Source organism: Eurosta solidaginis, chromosome X, assembly GCF_040869045.1.
Source record: "Eurosta solidaginis isolate ZX-2024a chromosome X, ASM4086904v1, whole genome shotgun sequence".
NCBI classification, from domain to species: domain Eukaryota; kingdom Metazoa; phylum Arthropoda; class Insecta; order Diptera; family Tephritidae; genus Eurosta; species Eurosta solidaginis.
Genome location: NC_090324.1, coordinates 179,660,611 through 179,686,798, shown reverse-complemented (window position 1 = coordinate 179,686,798; position 26,188 = coordinate 179,660,611). Strand labels below are relative to the sequence as shown.

The window sequence follows — 26,188 nt, the reverse complement described above, 5'->3', positions numbered from 1 at the left end:
GGCAGTGTTTTAAATTAAGTTTAAATGGACGAATATTAGTATAATTTGATCTTTATTCAGTGGGCTTGAATTCATTACTAATTTCATAAAGTTGTACAAAATGTTAAAAGACCGAAATACAAAATAGACTTAAAATATGCAAAAACAAAACTGTGTGAAAATGTATAAAGAAGATATCGTAAATTCCAACACTCCCTCTCGATATCTTCTAAACACAAATAATTAATTATCTTTTGACATTCCAAAATTGGATATTAGATTTGTATGCTTTTCGACTGGCAACGGCTTGGTTAACTGATCTGCAAGCTTTTCATCAGTATGTATATACAGAACATTAATTTCTTTTTGTGCCTGCATATCGCATGTACAAAAATATTGTGTATCATTATGTCGCGCACGCTTTGATGAATGTGGATTCAATACTAAAGTGATTGCTTGCTATTGTCGCAAAAAATCGTTGTTGGCTGACGCTGTGCAATACCCAAATCCGACATGAGCTTCCTTAAACAAATAGTAATTTTAGGTGCTGAGCATAAAGCCACAAATTCGGCTTCAGTGGTTGACGTGGCTGTCAGTGTTTGCTTTCTTGAACTCCATGCTACAGCACCGTTGTTCAATAAAATAACGCAGCCTGTGGTGCTTTTCCTAGTATCTAGATCTCCAGCCCAATCAGAAGCGCAGAAACTAATTAGCTTATTCTGATTATTCTGTGACGACGAAAATGTTATACCCATATTGGTAGTACCTTTCAAATATCTAAAAATTCTCTTCACCCCTTTCCAATGAGTTACACTCGGCTTTTCTATATATCGACTGAGAACACCAACTGCAAAAGCAATATCTGGACGCGAGCATACAATAAGGTACATAAAAGAACCAATAGCTTCCCTGTAAGGAAAAATTCCATCATTGACGATGCTCTCGGACTTTGTGTAACTTACTCCAGGCACTGTTGGGGAAGAGACAGAAGAACAATTAATGTGATTGAAAAGATGAAGTATTTTATTTATATAAGCAGACTGATAGACCTTTAATCTTCTCTTCTTTCGATCCCGCTTAATTTGCATACCAACGAAAAACTCTGCTTCTTTATATGTTATTCTTTATGTAATTTATATAACATATTTACAATTAAATTTGAGTCATTTCCACAAAGCAAACCGTCATCAACGTAAAGCGCCAGGTATACAATAAAATGCTGCGATGTATACTTAAACATACACTGGTCAGTTGATGATTGTGCAAATCCGCTACTCAATATAAATTTGACTATCCTTTTGTTCCATTGTCTGGAAGCCTGCTTAAGGCCCTATATCCACTTTTTTTAGCAAACAAACTTGATCATTTACTTCAAATCCATATGGCTGCTCCATATAAATTATGTCATCTAAATCTCCGCGCAAGAACGCGGTCTTGACGTCAAATTTATATATTTCAAAATCCTCAGCTGCAGCGATTGATAGTAAAATTCGCACTGAGTCATACCTTACTACGGGTGCATATATTTCATCGTAGTCTATTTTAAATTTTTGTGAACACCCTCGTGCTACAAGTCTGGGTTTGAATTTTTCGATTTCTCCCTTCCCATTTAATTTCCTTTTAAAAACCCAACGGTTCGTAATAATATGTTTATCAAGAGTGCGGGGAACTAATATCCATGTTTTGTTATCTTGTAAGGACTGCAACTCCTCATCAATAGCTACTTGCCAATTTCTGGCATCTATGCTGTTCATTGCATCTTCGAGATTATTTGGCTCAAGTTGTGCCAAATAGACCTCAGCGCAATTAAGTTTTTCATCTTCTATATTGGATTTCTTCCTCAAACGAGTGTTATACGGGCTTCTTGGTAATGTGGGTCTGGAATCTGCTGCGATCCCAACGTTGCCATTACTTTCACCTTCTTCATTAGGTTCTTCGGCTTGATTTTGTGGCATATCGTTTTGGGTATATATTTCTGTGGTTTCATGCAAATCATTTTGCTTTTCATTAAAAATCACATCGCGTCTTATATACATTTTCCTGAAAACAGGTTCATAGACTCGGTATGCTTTACTATCATCGTTATAACCAACCATGACACATTTCATTGAGTTTTTCTCCCAATTTGTTCGCTGATCTTTTGGTATATGCACAAATACTTCACTGCCGAAAACCTTCAAATGCTTAACACAGGGTTTGCGTCCGAACCATAGCTCAAACGGAGTGAATCCACCAATTACTTCTGACGATATTCGATTTCTAAGGTACACAGCCGTATTTGTAGCTTCGCCCCATAAATACAATGGTAAATCTTTAAAATGTAGTAAAGCCCTAGCAGTTTCCACTAGAGTTCGATTCTGCCTTTCTATAAAACCATTTTGTTCAGGCGTTCTGGGAGTGGAGAATTGTTGTTTGATACCTTTTGATAGAATGAACTGCTTCACCGCATTGTTGTGAAATTCTAACCCACCATCAGATAGAAGTTTCTTGATGCTATGGCCATCTGCTCGAACGTCAGCATAAAACTGCTTTAATGCATCCAAAACATCAGTCTTCTCCTTCAGAAAATACACCAAGCAATATCTAGAATAATCATCTTTCAGTGACATAAAATAATTCGCTCCACCAACCGAAGGCGAGCTCATTTTTCCACATAAATCTACATGAAACGTCTCACCAGGAATCTTGGATCGATTTGTACTAAATTTGTTGAAGCTTGAACGATGTTGCTTACCAAAAACGCAACCTTCACAAAATGGGTTATCACCATCTACAGTGTCAATATCCAGCCCTTTGACGATGTTGTTTTTGTTCATTTTACGTAAAGTGTCATAACTGACGTGACCTAGACGTTCGTGCCAAATCTTTATTGAACTTGCAGTATTTAATTCAGCTACATTCTCAGGTTTCAAGTTCATCCTATACAACTTATTTTCACGATATCCGTCGACCAAAAAACTATCAACTTTCTTAAATATAACACGCTGACCACCTTTAAGAAAAACTAAATCAATACCTTTTTCTGTAGCTTGTGAAATTGGCACGAAATTTCTATCCAATTCGGGAATGTAGAGTACATTTTTGAGTATATAAACAGCGTCGGCCTTAAACGGGTTTAAAACGCCCATGACGATATCACCTTGGCCAACTGCATTTAACTTTCTGCCATCACCAACTCGAACTTTGCAAAAGCCTTTTGGGAAGGTTGTATAATTTTTAAAGAACTCCCTCTGAAAGCACATGTGATCTGATGCGCTCGAATCAGCATACCAATTACTTTTAGCGTTGTCATTCGACGTACTCATTAAAGGCGACTGAAGAGTAAACAGTTCTTCTTCATTCCTTTTTACATCATGGGATTTTGTTGTTTGTTTTTCAATCATCATATTTTGCCTATCACTTTTTCTGCGGTTCGATGTATGATTGTCTTCGCTGTCATAGCGGTCCGAATTATCTCGCGCCTTTTTATAACATTCTCGCGTTCAATGGCCGGACTTGTTACAATAATTGCATTTGCCTGGTCTCTTGGTTCCGTTGTTGATTTTATTTTCATTGCTTTTGATTTTGTTTCTGCTTTTGCATATGTTACCTATTTGCCCTTGAGTTGAAGTGCCTTCTGTTTTCCTTAAATTAATTATAGCTTCTTCGTTGATAAGATGATCCGTTAATTTTTCAATGCTTTGATCGGTACTTGGCACTGCATACCATGAAGTTCTCACGTGATCGAACTTTGGAGGTAGGCTGCTTAAAATTTTAGCAATAACCATTGGTGTTTTCTGCTCCAAGTCTAAATCTTTTAGTAGTTGTGCCAACGAAGTTATGCTTGCAATAAACTTTTCTCCGCATGTACGGTTTTCAGCCTTGCCCACATTTGTGCAGCAGTTGGGCAATCGCTTAAGTGCTTGAGCTGCTCCCACTGCAAGCCACACATTAGGAAAGCTTGCGACTCTGCATGCTTTTCATCCCAGGCCGCTGAATCTGTGGTAGGTCGTGTAACTGTACCCAATATGTACGGTTTAAGCTTATTTTCCGTCATATAAATTTCCATTTGTCTCTTCCAAAGCTGATAGTTGGTACCATCAAAACGATGAATTTGATATACTCTTGATTCTGCCATATTTGTGGGCATTTGCTGTACACACTCAGAATATTCTTTCTTTAGAGAATTTTCTTCTTTAACGGGCAATTTTCTTTCGACGTCGGAGATATTAATTACAAAAATATTCGTTTCGTCCATAAATTTAATAAGTATATGTAAATCACTCTAAGCACCTGGGACCAGAACCTATTGAGGGCAGTATTTTAAATTAAGGTTACATGGACGAATATTAATAAAATTTGATCTTTATTCAGTGAGCTTGAATACAGTACTAATTTCATAAAGTTGTACAAAATGTTAAAAGAGCGAAATACAAAAGAGACTTAAAATATGCAAAAACAAAACTGTGTGAAGATGCATAAAGAAGATATAGTAAATTCCAACAGTAACCATTTTCAACTATCGTAGGAGTGCGGGTTCGACTCCCACTCCCGGGAGAAAAGGCTTTGAAGAGATTTACAAGCTATAATCGAAACAGCTGTCGCCTTGTCCGTCCTGATGTCACGTTGTTTAAATTTTTCCCAAATTATTAAATAAATTATAAAATTAAAAATTGCTTGAAATAAATGTTCATACATTTAAAGCAATACGGTCAATCCCCGATTAATTCATATAAATTTAATTTATTTATTAAGTAGTTCCAGACTTTTTTCTTCGAAGGGGTATGCAGACTATCAATGCTTAGCATTACGGGAGCCCTGAAAACAACCCCGACCACTGCATTATATGCCATTCTTCACATTCCAACTGTAGAACTGGTAGCAAAGAACATAGCGCTAACAACTGCAACCAGGCTCGGTCTCTCGGGGCAGCTTGGTCGCCGAACATACGGACATAGTAGTATAGCGTCATCAATCACAAGACGAACAGACTATCTGATTCCCTATCTGCGCTTCGAGGGCGATCTTAAGGCCACAGTAGCGGTGGACGGTTGGCGCAAGGGTGCTCAAATGGCGGACGAGGCGATACATGTGTACACAAATTGTTCAAGGGAGTAGCGTCTGCGGTATTCTGTGCTGATCCGGAAATAAACAGATCCTACTGGTTTCCGTATTACTGTAGCGTTTTCCAAGCGGAAATATTAGCCGTAACCAAAGCAGTAGAAACACTGGAAGAGAATAGCCTAAGCTTCAACCGTGTTAACTTTTATATTGACAGTCAAGCAGCAATTAAGGCAATAATATCGCATAGCACAGCTTCGAAATGCGTGTTAGAGAGCAAGCAGCCTCTGGATAGAATCGGGATAGGGAGAAGCATTCATCTATATTGGTTCTAAGGGCATATGGGAACGAAAAAGCAGATGAACTAGTTAAAAAGGGCGCATCCCTTGAAGCTTGCTCCATAGACGTTCCAATTAGACTGGGCGAGGTGCATATGATCGACCAAGCTCGAAAGACGTGGTTTCAAGCGCTGGGCTGTAAAGTGTCGAAGATTATGTGTAACAAAGTTGCTTCTATCACCAAAAAGAGAGGACTGTAGACCCATGACGGGTATTCTGACTGGACACTGTCTTCTGGCACCACATGCCTTTAAATAAGTCTTGGTCAGTGATAGCAGATGTAGGAAGTGCGGGTTGGAGGAGAAAACGATTGAGCACGTTAGTTGCTCGTGCCCTGCGTTTGTCAAGCTAAGAATCCAGCTATTAAGAGTGATACAGCTGTCAGATCTAGAAGCAGCAAGTAGCTTAAGTCCTAGGAAGCTTCTTGTATTTGCCAAGAGGACGGAGCTATTTTATAACATAGGTCCAGGTTTTTGATAGGGTTTTTCATTTTGGCAGTTAAACCAAACTTCTGGTAACACACGGACTCATTCAGTCCATGTGAGGTCCCCATGTACCGGTCAGTACAACCTAACCTAAGGGACGACACAATTAAAAAATATAGCCATCAAACCCTCGCATGGTATTTTATACCCCCAAGTGCTCCTCACATGAGATGCTTGTGGGAAGCAGGTGTAAACAGTCTTAAGGCCCATTATAAAAAATCACATCCGATCACAAATATACAGAGAGTTTACGACTCTCTTATGCCGAATTGAGGCACGCATCAACTCCAGACCACACAGTTTCTCTTCCAACGAATCTTCCGTACTGGAGCCGCTTACTCACGACCACTTTCTTGTGGATGGGCATCTGTTAGCTCCACCCGAAATCGAATGTAATGAAAATCTTGCCTCAATAGCCAATCGATGGAAAAAAATTAAGGTCCTGCGCCAGACATTTTGCAAAAGATGGAAATCGGAATATCTCACCGAGATGCAAAAATGATATAAGTGGAAACATCCACAATCCAATTTAAAACCCGGGGACCTTGTCGTCATATAAAACGACAATCTGCAGCCCAACGAGTGTATAACTGGGGAATCGTCAACATCCACCCAGGCTCTGATAACCGTCAACATGTTGTTGACGTCAATATCATCAAGGGACAAATTACCAGACCGGCGGTTCTTGATTGACTGAGACACAAACTCTAAAACTGTTAATTTTTCGTTGCACTTAGCGGCATATCTAAGTCGCTACAAGATTTTATGATTTCAGCACAAGCGCATAAATACCGATGATTGAACAAATATCTCAAATAATTTGAGCATGCCTCCCTTTGATCTTTCTGCAGAAATGCTTCAATAAGCCTATTGTAACGAATTTACTGAAATTCCGCTTATTTCCAACTTTCTGCTAACGTTCAAATCACTATACTGTTGAATAAATAACTCCAATATTCAGTAATGCAAAATGGTCTTTATTAACACTTCTACTTCTCAACAGATGGCGAGCTTAAATCAAACTGATTCGTCGTGCCTCAGCTGCTGCTTTTATACTCTTTGGTTCCCTCGTTGACATATTTCAAGGCGTTTCTATTTCTAGAATTTGCTACTTGTTTACCAGCTATAAATTTCTCAGCTATAACTACAGATGCACGATTTTTATAGCTTCTCGCATGGCCTATGAACTGATCGTCCCGATCAGACAAATCTCTCGATCTAACCGCTGCCAGCCTTCCCAAATGAACCACTTTTATTTTGGTTCGTGGTTTGGCAATAGTTTGTATGCGGTAAACTACATCGTTGATACGTTTTACAACTTTGTATGGGCCTTCCCAATTACACTGAAATTTCGGGGACAAACCTTTTTTTTCGATGTCGATTGTATAAAAGCACCAAATCTCATTCCTGAAAACCTTCCGAATTAATTGCTTTATTGTATCTGGCTTTCATCTTGTCACTCATAATCTTTGTTCGTTGTCTTACAAGATCGCTCTCAGCTCTTCTTCCAAGACACTAATGCATTTCTTGACATTTCTCTCCGCTTTCGCATCTATCCCAAACTTCAAATCAGCTGGCAGTCGAAGGTCATTGCCAAAAATTACCTTTGCGGGAGTTTGGCACGTTGTATCATGCACTGCCGATCGGTAAGCCATCAAGAAAATGTGTATCCCACTCCTTATGGTACTTGTCTACTACTTTCCTTAAATGCTCCTCCAAGGTTCTATTGAAACGTTCCACCATACCATTGGACTGAGGATGCAATGCAGTTCTCCGTGTTTTTCGAATGCCCAATGTCTTACACTTTTTTTGGAACATAGCTGATTCAAAATTCCGGCGTTGGTCAGAATGGAACACCATTGGTACACCATACCTTGCAACCCAATCGTTTGTAACCGCTTCTCCTACTGTTTCCGCTTCTTGTTTTGGGATTGGGTATACCACTGGTCATTTACTGAAATAATCCATAACCACCAGTACGTATTTGTTTCCGCGGTTGCTAGTAGGAAATGGACCTGCGACATCCATAGCGATCCTTTCAAATGGCGCACCTGAGTTATATTGCTTCATCTGGCCATGACTTCGGGTTTTGGGCCCTTTTGCTCTGCTGCAAACCTCGCAGTTCGCAATCCACTCAGTGACCGACTGACGACAACCAACCCAATAGAATCTCTGTTTAATCTTTTCGAGCGTCTTCGTGATTCCAAGATGACCTCCGCTTGGAACATGTGACAGATCTGTATCTTCTAGCTCACAATTCCTTAGCTGTTCCTTGTCCCATTCATCTATACATGTTATAGTCATTAGCCGGACATCTATAATGTCTTCTTTAGCCTCGCCCTTTGAACAGAGCTTGAATTCCAAACTACATGGTCTTCGTGGCATTGCATAAGCATTTCCATGGGTACTACCTTTTCGATGTTCAGTGGAAAAGTTATAGCTTTTTAGTCGCTCGATCCACCGTGCCAACTGTCCTTCTGGATTACGGAACTGCAGAAGCCATTTCAACGCTGCGTGATCTGTCCTGTCGCGGAAACGCTGGCCGTAGAGGTACTTGTGAAAATGTTTAACCTTCATGTGCCCGGGATATAAAACTTACGTACACGGTCGGAAGTCTACATTTGTAGCAAGCTTCTAACTGCATGTAAAACCACGATAATGTTTAAAGAAAAATACTTGTATGGTGATTATTTGACATGTACGTGTGTACTAACGTTTTTATTTAAAAATATTGAATTCAGGTAATAATTTTAAGCCAAAAAATTTATTAGTTTTCAGGAACTGAACAGCATTTTCGCAAAGTATATGTTTCGGCATGAGCATCGCACATTGCTTTTTTACACCAACTACAGATTTTGCGTGTACTTTTACGATTTCCCATTTTCACAGTGTTGACAACAGGGATATGCTGGTTGTTTATCGCTGGAAATATCAGGTAAAATAGATAAATCACCTTTAGAAGTGGCAGCAAGGGACCTATCTAGTGCCATTTCGACAGCTTTACGTGTTTGGATGTGTCACACCACCCGCGGAACTTTAGAGAGTTGTTCCTTTGCTGGCATAAAAAGCTGCTTGGTCGAGCTCTGCAAGAACTTTCGCGCGCGTCTGTACGACGGTCATATGGATTATTTTCCGAGTAAATGATGAATGGTGCAAGTGCACTTATACATATCTAGCAAGTTATAAAACATGACCAAAGGCCAACGCAAAGTTTTGCGTTTCCTTGAATATGCAGAAAGCATTTTATCCATTCCGTCGACACCTCCTTTGTTTGTATAGTAATCAAGGATATATTGTGGCTTGTTTTTCTTTTCAACTACAATTGAATCTGTCAAAGGTGTACTGGTAAGTATTATGGCTGCTCTGTCTCTTTTTGGGACGTAAGATACCAAAGGAAACTTTCCATCGAGAAACCCGAAAATGTTAGGCTCTTCTGCTCGATTGCGGTCAGCCTTCATTTCATTTGGTACAAAAGTCTTATTTTGGTGAACAGTACAAAGAAGAGCAAGACCTTTGGACATTAAATACTTGACCAAGTTTAGCGATATGAAAAAATTTTCACAAATTATAGTCCTTCCTGTGTTCTCCCAATGGCATACACACCTTTGCACAACACCTTCTCCTACATTGGTTGCTCGTTTATATTTGAGTTCTTTCCCATATATATCTCACTTTTGAGCGGATAGAACGATTTATATAATATTTTGCATACATTTTATATAGTGACTACAAATGTAGACTACCGGCTGCAAGATGATGTTTTTTTCAAGTAGGGGCTGGGGGTCAGGTAAATAATAGTTCCAGTAATATTATACTCTTAATCGAATCAGAATTGATAATTAGGAAGCTACTGAATGCCTCGGGCATTGTTGTTTCGGAACTTTTTGTTTTATTTGACTTTTTTCCCCAAATTGCTACAAATGTGGACTACCGGGCACATGAAGGTTAATGCACCCTACCAATGCCAACAGCTCCCTTCGTGTAACGCAATAGTTCCTCTCTGCTTTTCCAATTGATCGGCTGTAATATGCAACTACTTTCTCCTCTCTATCGACTAGTTGTGATAAAACGCCTCCTATAGCATATCCACTCGCATCGGTATCTAGAATAAATGTTGCTCCTGGAATCGGATATGCCAACATTGGCGCAGTACACAAACGCTCCGTTGTTACTTTATGACCAAAGTAACTAGCTTGCTTCTTGAACAGAGAACATTTTTTGGGACTAAGTTTCAGACCAGCACCAGCTATTCTTTGGAAAACCTAATCCAAGTTCTTCAGATGTTCTTCGTAGTTCTTTCCCAATACGATGATGTCGTCTAGGTACACTAAGCATGTTTTCCAATGTAGTCCTTTCAGTACCTGATCCATGAGTCTTTCAAAAGTATCTGATGCATTACATAGTCCAAAAGGCATCACTGTAAATTGCCAAAGACCATCACCGACACTGAACGCTGTTTTCTCTTTGTCTGCCTCCTTCACTTCCTCTTGCCAGTAGCCGCTTTTCAAGTCCAATGTGGAAAACCATTTCGTACCAGATAACGAGTCCAGAGTATCGTCAATCCTTTTTCGTGACGTCATTCAGTCCACGCAAAACCTCATTTTTCCATCCTTCTTCTTCACAAGTACCACCGATGAGCTCCATGGACTAGCTGATAGTTCGATTACGCCACTGTCGCTCATTTCTTGTATGGTTTGACTCACCACTTCCCGCTTCGCCAGTGGAACACTGCGAGGAGCATGAAGTATCGGCCTCGCGTCTCTAGTGTCAATTTGATGTTTCACAACTTTGGTGCGGCCTGGTTTGGCACCATCCTGGTCAAATATTTTGGCGTACTTTAGGAGCAGTTGTTTTGCCTTACTCTGATAGTCTTCATCTAGTCCCTCCTTCATGATGTCATCTGAAAGATCAATATTGCTAGTTGAAACGTCTTCCTGTAGCTGTTCACAAGTGATTACTACTTCAGCCTCTTGGCATCTTCCAAAATAGCTCCTCTGATCAGTTTGTGTGGTGACTTGAACTCATTGAGTACTCTTACCGGGATACGTCCATCTTGTTTTGTTATAGCCAGGGCTTTTCCTACAAGTACGTTCCGTGTTAATTTGTTTTGCTGCTTCGACAACTCCAATTATGATTTCATCAACAATCTCTGCCACTATAAATTTATGTAGTACCATGACGTTCCCAATTGCTACTTCACATGCTACTTCTCCAATTACCTGGGTATCCTCTCCCGTGGCTGTACGCAATCTTGCTCCAAGCAATGGTCTTATCTTCTTGTTGACTAAATCTGATCGAATGATGGAATGAGATGCACCCGTATCTACAGTCAGTAAACGTTCCTTTCCATCCACATGTCCTCCGACAGTAAGATTATTTGACCTTCTTCCAATTTGCGAGATAGAGATTATGGGGCATTCAGTTGAGGGAGCCAGCTGTCGCCCCTTGCGGCTGACTCGCTTTAGTTTAACGAGTGAGTGGACTTGGAAATATGCTCATCTCCTTCAGCTCTTCGTTTACGGCCACCCATATTATTGGAACTGTTAGGACCGGTGCTGCAATGACGCGCAATGTGCCCTGGCTTTCCAAACTTAAAGCATTTGACGGCACCATCGTTTTTCTACTGCGTTCCTTTTAATCCTTCCAAAATTGTGTCTACCCAGTCTGGCCTTTCCACTTCCATGTGATGAGCTTTGTATGCGGGCTTACTCAAAAGTGATGCTGTTTCCTGGGTCAGTGCATGTCATACCGTTTCGGTAGATGTTAGTTTTGGATTCGCATATGCATATCGTTTCGTTTCCACATCCCGTATGCCATTTATAAAACTCTGAATCGTTAACCTTGCAGTGTATTCCACAGGTGCGTCCGCATTTGCAAGATGAGCCAATCTTTTAATGTCTTAAACAAACTCCTGCAAAGTCTCGTTAGATTTTTGGTAGCGGTTTTGCAATTTTTTTGGTAGATTTGTTTCCTGTGTTCGCTTCCGTAACGTCGTTCTACAGCAGCCGTCAATGATCCATAGTTGTTCCGCTCTCCTTCGCGAATCGTCTGTAGGATTTCGGCTGCTGGCCCCTTCAATGCTACGAATAGAGCTGCAACTTTATCTTTGGCATTCCAGTTGTTCACTGTTGCGGTCTTCTCAAACTGAAGCTGAAGCACCTGAAAAGGAACAGAACCGTCAAAGTATGGTGTTTTTACCTTTGGATTACTTGCGGAAACTGCTGGGCGATTTAGTTTCAAATCCTGTATACGAGCTCTCAATGTTTCAATCTCGGCATCAATTTTGTCTTCGAGTTGTAAAATTTTTGTATCTTTCGCCTCCAACTTCGAGAAAATACGTCCTTCTTGCTCTTCCATTTGAGCAGAGATCTGCGATGATATCTGTGCTGAAATCTGCACCGGCATTTCGGATATTCGTGCATCTTGTGCTTCAATCCTAGATGTAATCTGTGTCGACATTTCTGAAATACGCGTTTCTTGTGCTTCCATCTTGGATGTTATACGGTTCTCCTGGGATTCTAGTTGTGTTGGATGTTATACTTGTCTCCTGTTCTGCCAGTTGAGATTTTATATTTGTCTTTTCTTCTTCCAGTTGAGATGACATTTCGGTTGATATTTGTTTCAAAATTGCTAGAATCGCGTTAGTGTCAACACTTGCCAATGGATTCGGAGTCTCTATCTTCTCCGCCATTTTAGTCGCTAGCTCTTCCACATCAGGATAAAAGACATATTCGACCACATTAATTCTTTCCAACTCCATTACATCTCGTAGCCGTGCTTGGAGTTCGATCTTATTGGCGGTTGTATTCAATCCACGGCTCTCCAACACCTTCTTCAGTTGCTGGATCCTCAACATTCAACAATTCCTCTTCTGACACCAATTGTAACGAATTTACTGAAATTCCGATTATTTGCAACATTCTTATAACGTTCAAATCACTAAACTGTTGAATAAATAACTCAAATATTCAATAATGCAAAGTGTTAATAAAACTTTTACTTCTCAACAGATAGCGTGCTTAAATCAAACTGATTCGCCGTGCCTCATCTGCTGCTTTTATAATTTTTGGTTTGCTCGTGGACATACTTCTAGGCGTTTCTATTTCTAGAATTTGCTGCTTGTTTACCAGCTATAAATTTCTCAGCTATAACTACAGATGCACCACAGATGTTTGCCTACTTTTGGGAGTATCTCATATAAGATATACGTATGTGTTTGTGCGTCTGTCTCCGCTGCGTGTACATATGTGTGGACATAATGATTGATTCGTTTATGTAGATACAAGTGACTACCTGCTTCATTGTTGTTATGGCTTCAATTACTTACCATCAGACTAGTGATGTGAGTATCACTTAGTGTCACTAATATTCGCCACACTATGCACAGCATCTACATCAAAGTATGAGCGAAGCGATCTTGCTCGCCTGCTTACTAACTGCTGCTACTTATAATATTTGTAGAAATCTTCTGCAGATTTCTTATCACAAAGCCAGTCACTTGCAAAACAAGTTTCCCACACGCATGCCACCATATCCCTTTCTCTTTATAAATTGAGCGAGCCACTTCCGTTAAAGAAACTAAAACAGCTTCACTTTTCTGTGCTAAAGTTTCTTCAACAATGGTAAGAAATACATACATCGGCCCATCCGTTTCTGCACATTCACCTGTAACGAAGCTTTCCCTGAGCCCCGATGTTTCTTAATAAATTGCTGGGGTATACTCGTCGTGTCCAGGGTTACTTACAATAAATTTATACTGCGGAGCCCTTTTCCAAGTCGTACGTTAATTAACTTCATTTATTTACAACTAAATTATCTCTAAAACTTCATTTAAATTCAATTTTATTCAACGTTATTGGTATTCGGTGTCGGTGTGGCCTGGTGGGTAACGGTCCACCCGAGTCCCGTTTTCGCGCCTGCTGGCGCGCTTGCTTACGTTGTTATTACTACGCTTTTGTATTGGCTAACGGTCCACCCGGTCCCGTTAGCGCGTGGATATGGGACGCTGGCGTTCGTCGCTGCGTTAGCTGTAGTGCTAAGTATGCGGTCACTGAGGACGCTCTTTGATGACACTCTGCTGCCCTTGGCGTTGGCGTTGCTCAGGCTGTCGCGATTAGTGGGTATGATAATGGCGTAGACGCTGGCGTCGCGGTTAGTATTTAGTCACTGAGGACACTCGAAAGGGGGTGCAATCACAGAAGACGCTCGTTAGTGGCGCTCTGTTGCTGTTGGCACTGGCGTTACACTGGTTGTCGCGATTAATATTCCGTCGCTAAGGTTGCGCGATGATAATGAGTACGCGGCAACTGGGGCCCCTGTTGACGACGCGTTGATGCTGGCGTCGCGGTTAGTATGTACCCACTGAAGGCGCTTGAAATGAGAAGATAAGCAGTCACTGAAGACGCTCGTTGGCGACGCGTTGACGCTGGCGTCGCGGTTTAGTAGATAGTCACTGAGGACGCTTGAAACAAAAGGGTATGCAGTCACCGAGGACGCTCTTTGATAAGCATGCGAGCACTGGCGCGTTGATGCTGGCGTCGCCGTTCTGCAGCGCCTTAGGGGTCGCCTCACGGTCGACTGTGATGAGTCGGCGGAGCGCAGCTGTAGGCGTTGCGTGAGTGGGGAAACCCCGAATACTTACGTATGCTTCAGTCCGCGTCTAGGTCGGGTGGTGATATCTCGCACTGGTGAACACCCCTAACTACGAGCTATCTCCTTCCGTCCGTAGATCCGACCAGTAATCACGGCGCCGTGCTATACCGTTTTTGACGGGGATGGCGTTGTGGCGCCTTACGGGTCACGTCGCGGTCGACTGTGATGAGTCGGCGGAGCGTAGCCTTAAGCGTAAAGTGAGAGGAGAAAGCCCGCACACTCACGTACGGCTCAGTCTGCGTCTACGTCGGGTGGTGATGTCTCGCACTGGTGAACACCTCTAACTACGAGCTATCACCTTCCGTCCGTGGATCCGAACAGTAATCACAGTGCCGGGCTATACCCTTTGTTCACGGGGATGGCGTTATAGTTGGCACGGTGGGCTGCGTCGGCGTCGAAGGTTCTGTAATTTGCCAAATTGGTGGCGTCGTCGTCGATGGCTCTGTTGCTAGCGCGGTTGACGGACTGTGCCGACGTCGGCGTTGATTTTACTGCTGCGTTCAGTCGCGTTTAAAATAGCGACTCATGGTTGGTGGTGGTGGCAATGCGCAACCTAAAGCTTGGCTTGGCTCAGTTCGCGTCTAACCTGAGTAGTGAGGTCTCGCACTGGTGAACACCCCTAACTACGAGCTATCACTCTTCAGCTCAGAACTGGTCGCTACCAGTGCTGACTAACTGTTTCCTTGCTGTGGTCGTTCTATTATAGGCTTGAATCAAAATAATAAATGTGTTTGCTCGCCGAAATTTGTGAGATCGAGATTATGGAGAATTCAATTGAGGGAGCCAGCTGTCGCCCCTCGCGGCTGACTCGCTTTAGTTTAACGATTGAATGGATTTGGAGATATGCTCATCTCCTTCAGCTCTTCGTTTACGGCCACCCATATTATTGGAACTGTTAGGACCGGTGCTGCAATGACGTGCAATGTGCCCTGGCTTTCCACACTTAAAGCATTTGACGGCACCATCGTTTTTCTGCTGTGTTCCTTTTAATCTTTCCAAAATTGTGTCTACCCAGTCTGGCCTTTCCACTTCCATGCGATGAGCTTTGTATGCGGGCTTACTGAAAAGTGACGCTGTTTCCTGGGTCAGTGCATATGATACCGTTTCGGCAAATGTTAGTTTTGGATTCGCATATGTAGCTCGTTTCGTTTCCACATCCCGTGTGCCATTTATAAAACTCTGAATCGTTAACCTTTCAGTGTATTCCACAAGTGCGTCCGCATTTGCAAGATGATCCAATCTTTCAATGTCTGAAACGAACTCCTGCAAAGTCTCGTTAGGTTTTTGTTAGCGGTTTTGCAATTCTATTTGGTAGATTTGTTTCCTGTGTTCGCTTCCGTAACGTCGTTCTACAGCAGCCATCAATGATCCACAGTTGTTCCGCTCTCCTTCGCAAATCGTCTGTAGGATTTCGGCTGCTGGCCCCTTCAATGCTACGAATAGAGCTGCAACTTCATCTTCAGCATTCCAGTTGTTCACTGTTGCTGTCTACTCAAACTGAAGCTTAAGCACCTGGAAAGGAACAGAACCGTCAAAGGATGGTGTTTTTACCTTTGTATTACTCGCTGAAACTGCTGGGCGATTTAGTTGCAACTCCTGTATACGATCTCTCAATGTTTCAATCTCGGCATCAATTTTGTCTTCGAGTTGTAAAATTTTTGAATCTTGCGCCTCCAACTTCGAGAAAATACGTCCTTCTTGCTCTTTCAGTTGAGCAGAGATCTGCGATGATATCTGTGCTGAAATATGGGCCGACATTTCGGATATTCGAGCATCTTGTGCTTCAATCTTAGATATAATCTGTGTCGAAATTTCTGAAATACGCGTATCTTGTGCTTCCATCTTGGATGTTATACGGTTCTCCTGGGATTCTAGTTGTGTTTCCATCTTGGATGTTATACGTGACTCCTGTTCTGCCAGTTGAGATGTTATATTTGTCTTTCGTTCTTCCAGTTGTGATGACATTTCGGTTAATATTTGTTTCAAAACTGCTAGTATAGCGTTAGTGTCAACACTTGCCAATAGATTCGGAGTCTCTATCTTCTCCCCCATCTTAGTCGCTGGCTCTTCCACATCAGGATGAAAGACATACTCGACCACATTAATTCCTTCCAACTCCATTACCTCTCGTAGCCTTGCTTGGAGTTCGATCTTATTGCCGGTTGTATTCTAACCACGGCTCTCCAACTCCTTCTTCAGTTGTTGTATCCTCAATTCACTCAACTTTGCCATGCCCAAGTTGTATTCGCAATCTTTGGAATTTATTCAAAAATTCCTCTTCTGACACCAATTGTAAAGAATTTACTGAAGTTCCGATTATTTGCAACCTTCTGCTAACGTTCGAATCACCCAAATGTTGAATAAATAACTCAAATATTCAATAATTCAAAGTGTTAATAAAACTTTTACTTGTCAACAGATAGCGTGCTTAAATCAAACTGATTCCTCGTGCCTCATCTGCTGCTTTTATACTTTTTGGCTTCCTCGTTGACATATTTCTAGGCGTTTCTATTTCTAGGATTTGCTACTTGTTTACCAGCTATAAATTTCTCAGCTATAACTACAGATTCACTATTTTTATAGCTTCTCGCATGGCCCATGCGCGTGTATATGTGAGTGATACTTCCACAGATGATTGCCTACTTTTGGGAGTATCTCATATAAGATATACGCATGTGTTTGTGCGTCTCTCTCCGCTGCGTGTACATATGTGTACACATAATGATTGATTCGTTTATGTAGATACAAGTGACTGCCTGCTTCATTGTTGTTGTGGATTCAATTACTTAGCATCAGACTAGTGATGTGAGTATCACTTAGTGTCACTAATGTTCGCCACACTATGCACAGCATCTACATCAAAGGACGAGCAAAGCGAACTTGCTCGCCTGGCTACTAACTGCTGCTACTTATAATATTTGTAGAAATCTTCTGCAGATTTCTTATCACAAAGCCAGTCACTTGCAAAACAATGTTCCCACATGCATGCCACCATATGCCTTTCTCTTTATAAATTGAGCGAGCCACTTTCGTTAAAGAAACTAAAACAGCTTCACTTTTCTGTGCTAAAGTTTCTTCAACAATGGTACGAAATACATACGTCGACCCCGTCCGTTTCTGCACATTCAGCTGTAACGAATCTTTCCCTGAGCCCCGATGCTTCTTAATAAATTGCTGGGGTATACTGGTCATGTCCAGGGTTCCTTACAATAAATTTATACTGCGGGGCCCTTTTCCAAGTCGTACTTTAATTAACTTCATTTACAACTAAATTGTCTCTAAAACTTCATTTAAATTCAATTTAATTCAACGTTATTGGTATTCGGTGTCGGTGTGGCCTGGTGGGTAACGGTCCACCCGAGTCCCGTTTTCGTGCCTGCTGGCGCGCTTGCTTACGTTGTTATTACTATGCTTTTGTATTGGCTAACGGTCCACCCGGTCCCGTTAGCGCGTGGATATGGGACGCTGGCGTTCGTCGCTGCGTTGGCTGTCGTGCTAAGTATGCGGTCACTAAGGACGCTCTTTGATGACGCTCTGCTGCCGTTGGCGTTGGCGTTGCGCAGGCTGTCGCGATTAGTGAGTATGATAATGATGATAATGAGTATGCGGTCACTGAGGACGCTCGTCGGCGACGCGTAGACGCTGGCGTCGCGGTTAGTATTTAGTCACTGAGGACACTCAAAATGGGGTGCATTCACAGAGGTTGCTCGTTAGTGGCGCTCTGTTGCTGTTGGCGTTGGCGTTACACTGGCTGTCGCGATTAATATTCCGTCGCTGAAGATGCGCGATGATAATGAGTACGCGGGAACTGGGGCGGCTGTTGACGACGCGTTGATACTGGCATCGCGGTTAGTATTTATACACTGAGGGCGCTTGAAATGAGAAGATATGCAGTTTTTGAAGACGCTCGTTGGCGACGCGTTGACGCTGGCGTTGCGGTTTAGTAGATAGTCACTGAGGACGCTTGAAACAAAAGGGTATGCAGTCGCTGAGGACGCTCGTTGATAAACATGCGGGCACTGGGGCGTTGATGCTGGCGCCGCCGTTCTGCAGCGCCTTACGGGTCGCCTCAAGGTCGACTGTGATGAGTCGGCGGAGCTCAGCCTTAAGGTTTGCGTGAGTGGGGAAAACCCGAATACTCACGTATGCCTCAGTCCGCTTCTACGTCGGGTGGTGATGTCTCGCACTGGTGAACACCCCTAACTACGAGCTATCACCTTCCGTCCGTATATCCGAACAGTAATCACAGTGCCGGGCTATACCGTTTGTTGACGGGGATGGTGTTGTTGTTGGCACGGTGGGCTGCGTCGGCGTCGAAGGTTCTGTAATTGGCCCAATTGGTGGCGTCGTCGTCGGCGTTGCTTTTACTGCTGCGTTCACTCGCGTTTAAAATAGCGACTTGCGGTTGGTGGTGGTGGCAGTGCGCAACCTAAAGTTTGGCTTGGCTCAGTTCGCGTCTAACCTAAGTAGTGATGTCTCACACTGGTGAACACCCCTAACTACGAGCTATCACTATTCAGTTTAGAACTGGTCGCTACCAGTGCTGACTAACTATTTTCTTGCTGTGGTCGTTCTATTATAGGCTTGAATGAAAATAATAAATGTGTTTGTTCGCCGGCATGTTGCGACCGTGTTGTTACGGTCGGTCGTGTGTCGATAGAAGCTATAGTTATTGTTGTCGCATGAGTTGGGTATACTGTTGTTTGATGTTGCTGTTGAAATTGGTATGGCCTAGTCTGTTGCGTGTTGTATTCGTGTGTTTGACTTGGTGTAGGCATAATATGTTTGTGTGATCGTGTTTCTGGCTTCGTCAGCCTCATGTTGCGGTGCTGGTCTCGTATGTTGCTGGCTTCACTCGGCCGTATGCTGTGTGTTGCTATGACAATGTTGTGTGGGCCAAATTCGTTGGCAATATTTGGTCCTCCCACACCATATCCTCTATGTAGGGTCATCAATTCTAAATCTGCACTACCATTATGTCAGAGTACCATTGCTCGGAAGGGTGAAGGGTGAAAAGTTTGTATAGACTTTTAAGATGGGATATACATGCAATTTACACAGAGCTGCCAATGGTTCGATTTGCTGCAAACGACACAATTCATGAGGTATTTAAGACAGGCCAATAACACATCACTTGATGGCAATTGTTGATGTCGCACGCGCTGATTAATTAAATATAAAAAATCGGGTTTATTTTTTATTTCCACAGTTGATAACAAAAGATTGTCCGCATGTGCCTGAAACAAGGAACGGATGTCTAGTCCAAGTTGAGTTGAACGTATTGCTCGCATGTCATTAACAACGGCTTTTCTTAAAATCTTTACAGCTTGTAAAACCTGGTTGATACCATATCATTTTGAATGTTATAATTCGCTTTTATTGTTGGTATTCTTAAGCAATGAATCTCTTAGCTCATCCCACTTCTTTTTATTGCGATGAACTATTTCATTAGTTAAACGATACATTCATTTTCGCTTTCGAGGGATCATCATAAAAGCGGCTCTCATAATTATTTTTATATTAAATTACTGTGGCTCTGAGTTTCAAACAACAGGAAGGTCGCAAAGCACTTGCAGAGTATCAGCTTGGAAAGTATGATAAACCAAATGCATGTGAATGTTGCAAATTGGTAGCAGCGTTTGGAAACCCCAAATACGTAAGTTGTGCAACGTATAAAGTAGGGCCGGCCAAAAGTTGCACATTGTGCAATTTGAGTTCGTGTTTTCACACAGACACTAACGATGTGCGATCACGATCGTTTGCTTTCGCTTGTCACTCACTAAAATCAACAGTGAATGCAAAAAAAAAAGTGCATGCTACTTTTTGGGCACATAATAAAAACAATATGCTGCAAGGTTAAAGTGACTTTTAATACGTTTTAGTTAGTATTATTAAGTTCCTTTGAACATACATATTAAAATTGACGATTTAAATATTAATAATTAATAATAATTAATTAATTATTAATAAATATTGACAATTTAATATAAGTAACTTTTTATACGTTTTACTTAGTTTTATTAATTTTTATAAATTTTTTTTTATTGAATAACTTTATGTTTTGAAAATATATATTTCTATCTTTACATTTACTTTGTTTTATAGTTCTTTCTTAATGAAAAAGTGATTTTTTAAGTAAATTTTGCATTGAAGAAACACCATACCTTCTTTTATAAAAAAGTTTTATCTGGCTAGCTCGACCTCCCTATGAATATAAGTAAATGTTGTTAGGATTAGCTTGAAATCAAATAACCAGAGTCCTTTTTAATTTTGAACTTCACAGTCCACATTTTCTTTTAGCACACTGTGGGCAGTTGTCACTCAATTTTTACACACACTTGTGCAATTGTTTTAGTATTTGTGTGGCCGGCTCTGGTATAAAGCAAAGTATGGCCCACCGATACATTGTGATAAATGTAAGCAACGATGTGCATTCGATACGAAGGATGAAAACAAATAGATTTATGGAAAGCTACTATGTTGGTTGTCATAATTCGTTTACATGCGCCGTTTAAAAAAAAACACAACAAGAACGTCGCATATCAGCGAAAAGCTTCCCCATGAAAGAAATCATCAAGGTCAACTTCAGATATAAAGAGAAAAAGTGGTGGTGCAACCGGTGCTGCTATTGCTTCTGTTAGTGGAACATCAGCTGCAGAGTTGCTCGGCAAAATGAAAGGTACTGGTGCGAGAGAAAGAGGTGGTGTCAGCCGCAGTGGAAGTGGCAATGGTAACACAATGAATCTTGGTTCAATAGCAGCATCCAGCAGTCATAACATTAGATCCCAATTCAGCGGATCATGTGGTGGCAATGAAAAATTTAAAAGAGCGCGTTGCTAGCCTAGAGAAACGTCTTACATTCAAGGACAAAGAATGGATCGAAAAAGATAAATTGTTAACAGAGCTGAAAGTGAAAAACTTCGAAAAAAAGAAGATACATTTTAAAACATAATTTACTCTTGTTATACGCAATTAAAATGCATTCTCTTTTTGCTGGCATACATTTGCTTTCATCCTTGAAGCAACACCATTGAAGATTATTTTTTAATACTTGAATTATTTGTGTTACAACCAGTGACGTAGTGAGGTTTTAATGCGCCCGAGGAAAAATATTCAATAAAATCAACATTCCCAACGACTTGATACATTTGTTCTCGATGGAAAATATTAGGAGTTGAGTCAAACAAAAGTCCATATATTTATTTCTTTTGATATCATTTAACAGTCCTTTTTGTTAATTTATTTGAATTGGGAAGATAATAACTCAATCAAATATATACAAAACTGTATGCTTACATTAAATTTAAAACATACCTATTTTAATATTTAAAACGTTTTAATTTTAATCTGAGCCGAGCGCGATGATGAGGATGTTAACTTGGAAAAATTAACTTAAGTATTATTGTTTCGGCTATTTCCCTAGTATATTGCAGACTTCCACAACCTGCTGCAAGTGTTTCGGATATATGCATGCATTTCTTAGTAGGGATAATTTTTTCCAGAAATCAGTTATAATAAAAATACAAATTATCCAGAAAGTTCTGCTTTGCGGACCATTTGGCGCCCCCTGTGAGTAGCGCCCGGGGAAATATGCCCCCTTTCCCACCTCACTGCGCCTCTGGTTACAACAAACAACTCAAATCGTCAATTTTTCAACCAATTTGGTTGCATCCTATAAAATGCACATTACGCTCAAAGTCGACATCATCCAATGGTAGAAACTTCTTTGGTTTGTCTTGCAATTGGCATTGTAATGATATGAGAATATTGCGCAGTCCTTTAGTATCGGTTTTTTGATAACAGAAACTTAAACATGTTGATACAATATCATGCGCCTTTCCAAATATATGCCTCTTAAAACGATGCCATATAGAACGCATAATTCCATATAATAAATTCACTACACGCACAGATGATTGCACCAAATGCCATTAATTGCCTTCATTTGTCCAAACTCGTTCATTTATTGATATCATCCTAAAGTAATATTCCATCAATAGTTCTATATCGATATTCATTGCAACGAGCTTATCAGGAACAACACCTTCTGCGAATCGTAATTCACAAGCCTTCAACTGAAGCTCACGTATAATAAATGCCAATGGAAAGCAATGACCAGATTCACGAAACTCTGTAACTAACGTTTCTATCTTTGTAAATAAACGTGTACAACGCCCAAATCAATTTATAAATAAAATTACGCATTTCTAAGTGTGTATACTCACCACCGCGTGTTCTAAATGAATGACTTGTTTTCCATCCAAGAAATGAAAATGTTTAGCAAATTTCAAAATTCTGCACTTCAGTTCTGACAGTAAATCAACTGCGATATTGACGTCGGGTCTCATGCGCAGAGAGCATTGCGCACTAAAATATCCCCGACAATCATTCGGTTAGACGAGATTTAATTCCACGAATTTCAATATTATCGGCAATACACTTCACTTAAAACACAACTGCACAAGCAGTTTTTATATATTTTCAACCAAGTTTCAAACCGTTTCGTTGGGGTGGCAGGCCACTTGTGGTAAAAATAAAATACACCACAAATTTTTAGCACCAGATTCATCGACATCGACCGACCAACAGTCGAATTATATGAAATAAAATACTAAAGCACCATCTACATTGAATGCATGGGTGCTAAAATCAAACCATACTACATTTGGTCATGATCAATGATACTAATGTTCCTTCGAAGCTTCACTGGCCAAGTCAGAGGAAGGCGCGAAGCGCTTCGACGTCGCTTGCCAGCTTTGCGGCAGGGATCATAGCCTGAGACTCTACGCAGAGCACAGGAAAAAATTACCAGAGGGGAGGTTGCGGATCGTGCTCCAACACAAGTGTTGTTCCAAATGCTTCTCGCCTTTTCATCGCGTGGATAAGTGTAGCAGCAAGTACCGCTGCAAAAGATGCCATCAAAAGCATCATACCACGCTTCACCTAGAGGAACCACGGTCTGATCGTAAAGACACGAGTCCGATGACGCTTTGTGTCTTGTGCACAGCGAGTGGAGGAAGAAGAGAGGAAGAAACCAGACCCTCAAGTTATTGTGGGGTGCGCAGTTTGCGGCCACTGTTGCACCACGAACGAGGCGTGGCAAAGATGAAGGAATCACTAAGGGGACAAGATAATTTGTGTAACCAACAACAAGCTGTTATAAATATTTTTTATTTATGACAAAAAAATTATTATTAATAAAAAATAAATGGATAACTATTGAAAAAAATTATTTCCTCTCCCATCAATGATCAAGCACAAACCGTTCTTGAATTGAGAACGAAAACCCTTAAATCGACCACACGTCGTTCTCGAAGCGTGAGAACGAAAAATCTTATTTCAAGCACAAATAGTGCTTGAAATGAGCACAGAAGATTCATACATCAATATCAAACTGGTCATAAAATACGAACGGTGTGCTTGGAAAAACCGTTCTTAAAAAAACAATTCCATTGGTCACAAGTTAAGAAAAAACGTACTTAACAGACTTTTCTCAACGAATGTTTTTCATTTTGAACTTCTTTCGTTCGTTTTAGCATAATATTTTTTTCTGAGTGTAGCAGTCCGCATCTGCACATCGACACACCGCCTTGCGTGGACGTACGATGACGTGGCATTCCCCTTTTTAAACGGTTTTATTGAGCTTGACTTGACAAGTCGGCAGGCCGGCCGCACGGCCGGTGTGAACGAATTTTGTAATTAAAATTTAAGTACCTTCCCGAAAAGCTACAAGCTTCAAATTTGGAATATAGTTCAGAACCCCATGACAATGCAACAATAAGAAAAAAACTCCGATAGGTGGCGCATGGATCGAAATATTTCAAAAAATCCTATCTGTGGTCCGATTTGTTTCATATTTGGAACAAATAATACATACATGAATAGAAATCGCCGCTAGGTGGCGCAAGGATCGAGATATTAAAAAAATCGTATTTGAGGTCCGATTTGGCTCATATTTGGAACAAATAATACATACAAGAATAGAAATAGACCAGTAAAGAAAAATCGCCGCTAGGTGGCGCAAAGAACGAGATATTCCAAAAAATCGTATTTGTGGTCCGATTTGGCTCATATTTGGAACACATAATACATACATGAATAGAAATCGGCCTGTGAAAAAAACCGCCGCAAGGTGGCGGAAGGATCGAAATATTCACAAAAATCGTATTTGTGGTCCCATTTGGTCCATATTCACATAATACATACATGAATGGAAAGCGACCTATGATGTCCGATTTGGCTCATATTTGGAACAAATATTACGTACAGTCCGGTAGAAGTGACAATAAAATATTTTGGAGTTCGAGGAGGGACAAGCATACGTTGCGCAGAGTCGAGTAAAGTCCTTGGAAGGATTATGTATTGAGGACTTAGATTGTAACAAATTGTCACGAAAGAGTCCTTGTAATAATGAGTCACTAAATGAACTAAACAGAATGAGAAATATTAGGCAATTAAATAAAGACTAAAAACTTGAAAATAAAATAATTAAAAAAACAAAATTTTTAAGTTAAGCGGTTTTATTGAGTTAAACGGTTTTAGTACATGTTAGTTAATCAGACCATTAAATAAAAGCATGGGACGCTTGAAATTTCTGTTGATAGTCATATATAAGACGAAACTGAACCTTAATCAGGTTATGCTACGTCACATTTTTTAGAAATTTCGCGCGTCCAACGCTTTTATTTAATTGTCTGATCAACGCCCTAGATTGATGAGCAGTGTGATGACTAGTACTGTTACGTGGCTGGCTGGTGGTGAGGAGCGGCGGCAAGCAGGTATGCTTGCGGGCCCAGGCCAGCTCATCGTCTTGGGTGGGGTATTGCACCACTGACCTCACCCGCAGCCACATGAACAAAAAGAGAATTCATACCTGCATGTGTATAGAAAGGAGAGAAAAAGCTGAAAAAGATAGAAATAAACGTGAGGGGCAAAAGCGGAAAGTTATGGAGGGGAAAGCATAAGGGGCATCAATTTTGTCTTCGAGTTGTAAAATTTTTGAATCTTGCGCCTCCAACTTCGAGAAAATACGTCCTTCTTGCTCTTTCAGTTGAGCAGAGATCTGCGATGATATCTGTGCTGAAATATGGGCCGACATTTCGGATATTCGAGCATCTTGTGCTTCAATCTTAGATATAATCTGTGTCGAAATTTCTGAAATACGCGTATCTTGTGCTTCCATCTTGGATGTTATACGGTTCTCCTGGGATTCTAGTTGTGTTTCCATCTTGGATGTTATACGTGACTCCTGTTCTGCCAGTTGAGATGTTATATTTGTCTTTCGTTCTTCCAGTTGTGATGACATTTCGGTTAATATTTGTTTCAAAACTGCTAGTATAGCGTTAGTGTCAACACTTGCCAATAGATTCGGAGTCTCTATCTTCTCCCCCATCTTAGTCGCTGGCTCTTCCACATCAGGATGAAAGACATACTCGACCACATTAATTCCTTCCAACTCCATTACCTCTCGTAGCCTTGCTTGGAGTTCGATCTTATTGCCGGTTGTATTCTAACCACGGCTCTCCAACTCCTTCTTCAGTTGTTGTATCCTCAATTCACTCAACTTTGCCATGCCCAAGTTGTATTCGCAATCTTTGGAATTTATTCAAAAATTCCTCTTCTGACACCAATTGTAAAGAATTTACTGAAGTTCCGATTATTTGCAACCTTCTGCTAATGTTCGAATCACCCAAA

The 26,188-nt window shown here is 41.0% G+C and overlaps 1 protein-coding gene and 2 pseudogenes across 3 annotated transcripts in view; 2 read left to right on the top strand and 1 right to left on the bottom strand.

Moving 5' to 3' along the window:
• Positions 1–26,188, top strand: part of LOC137235445 (uncharacterized) — a 900,888-nt gene that overhangs the window by 66,380 nt on the left and 808,320 nt on the right. The gene's annotated exons all lie outside the window — the stretch shown is intronic.
• LOC137235295 (uncharacterized) lies at positions 3,797–19,959 on the bottom strand (annotated as a pseudogene).
• LOC137235294 (protein FAM76A-like) lies at positions 20,024–21,446 on the top strand (annotated as a pseudogene).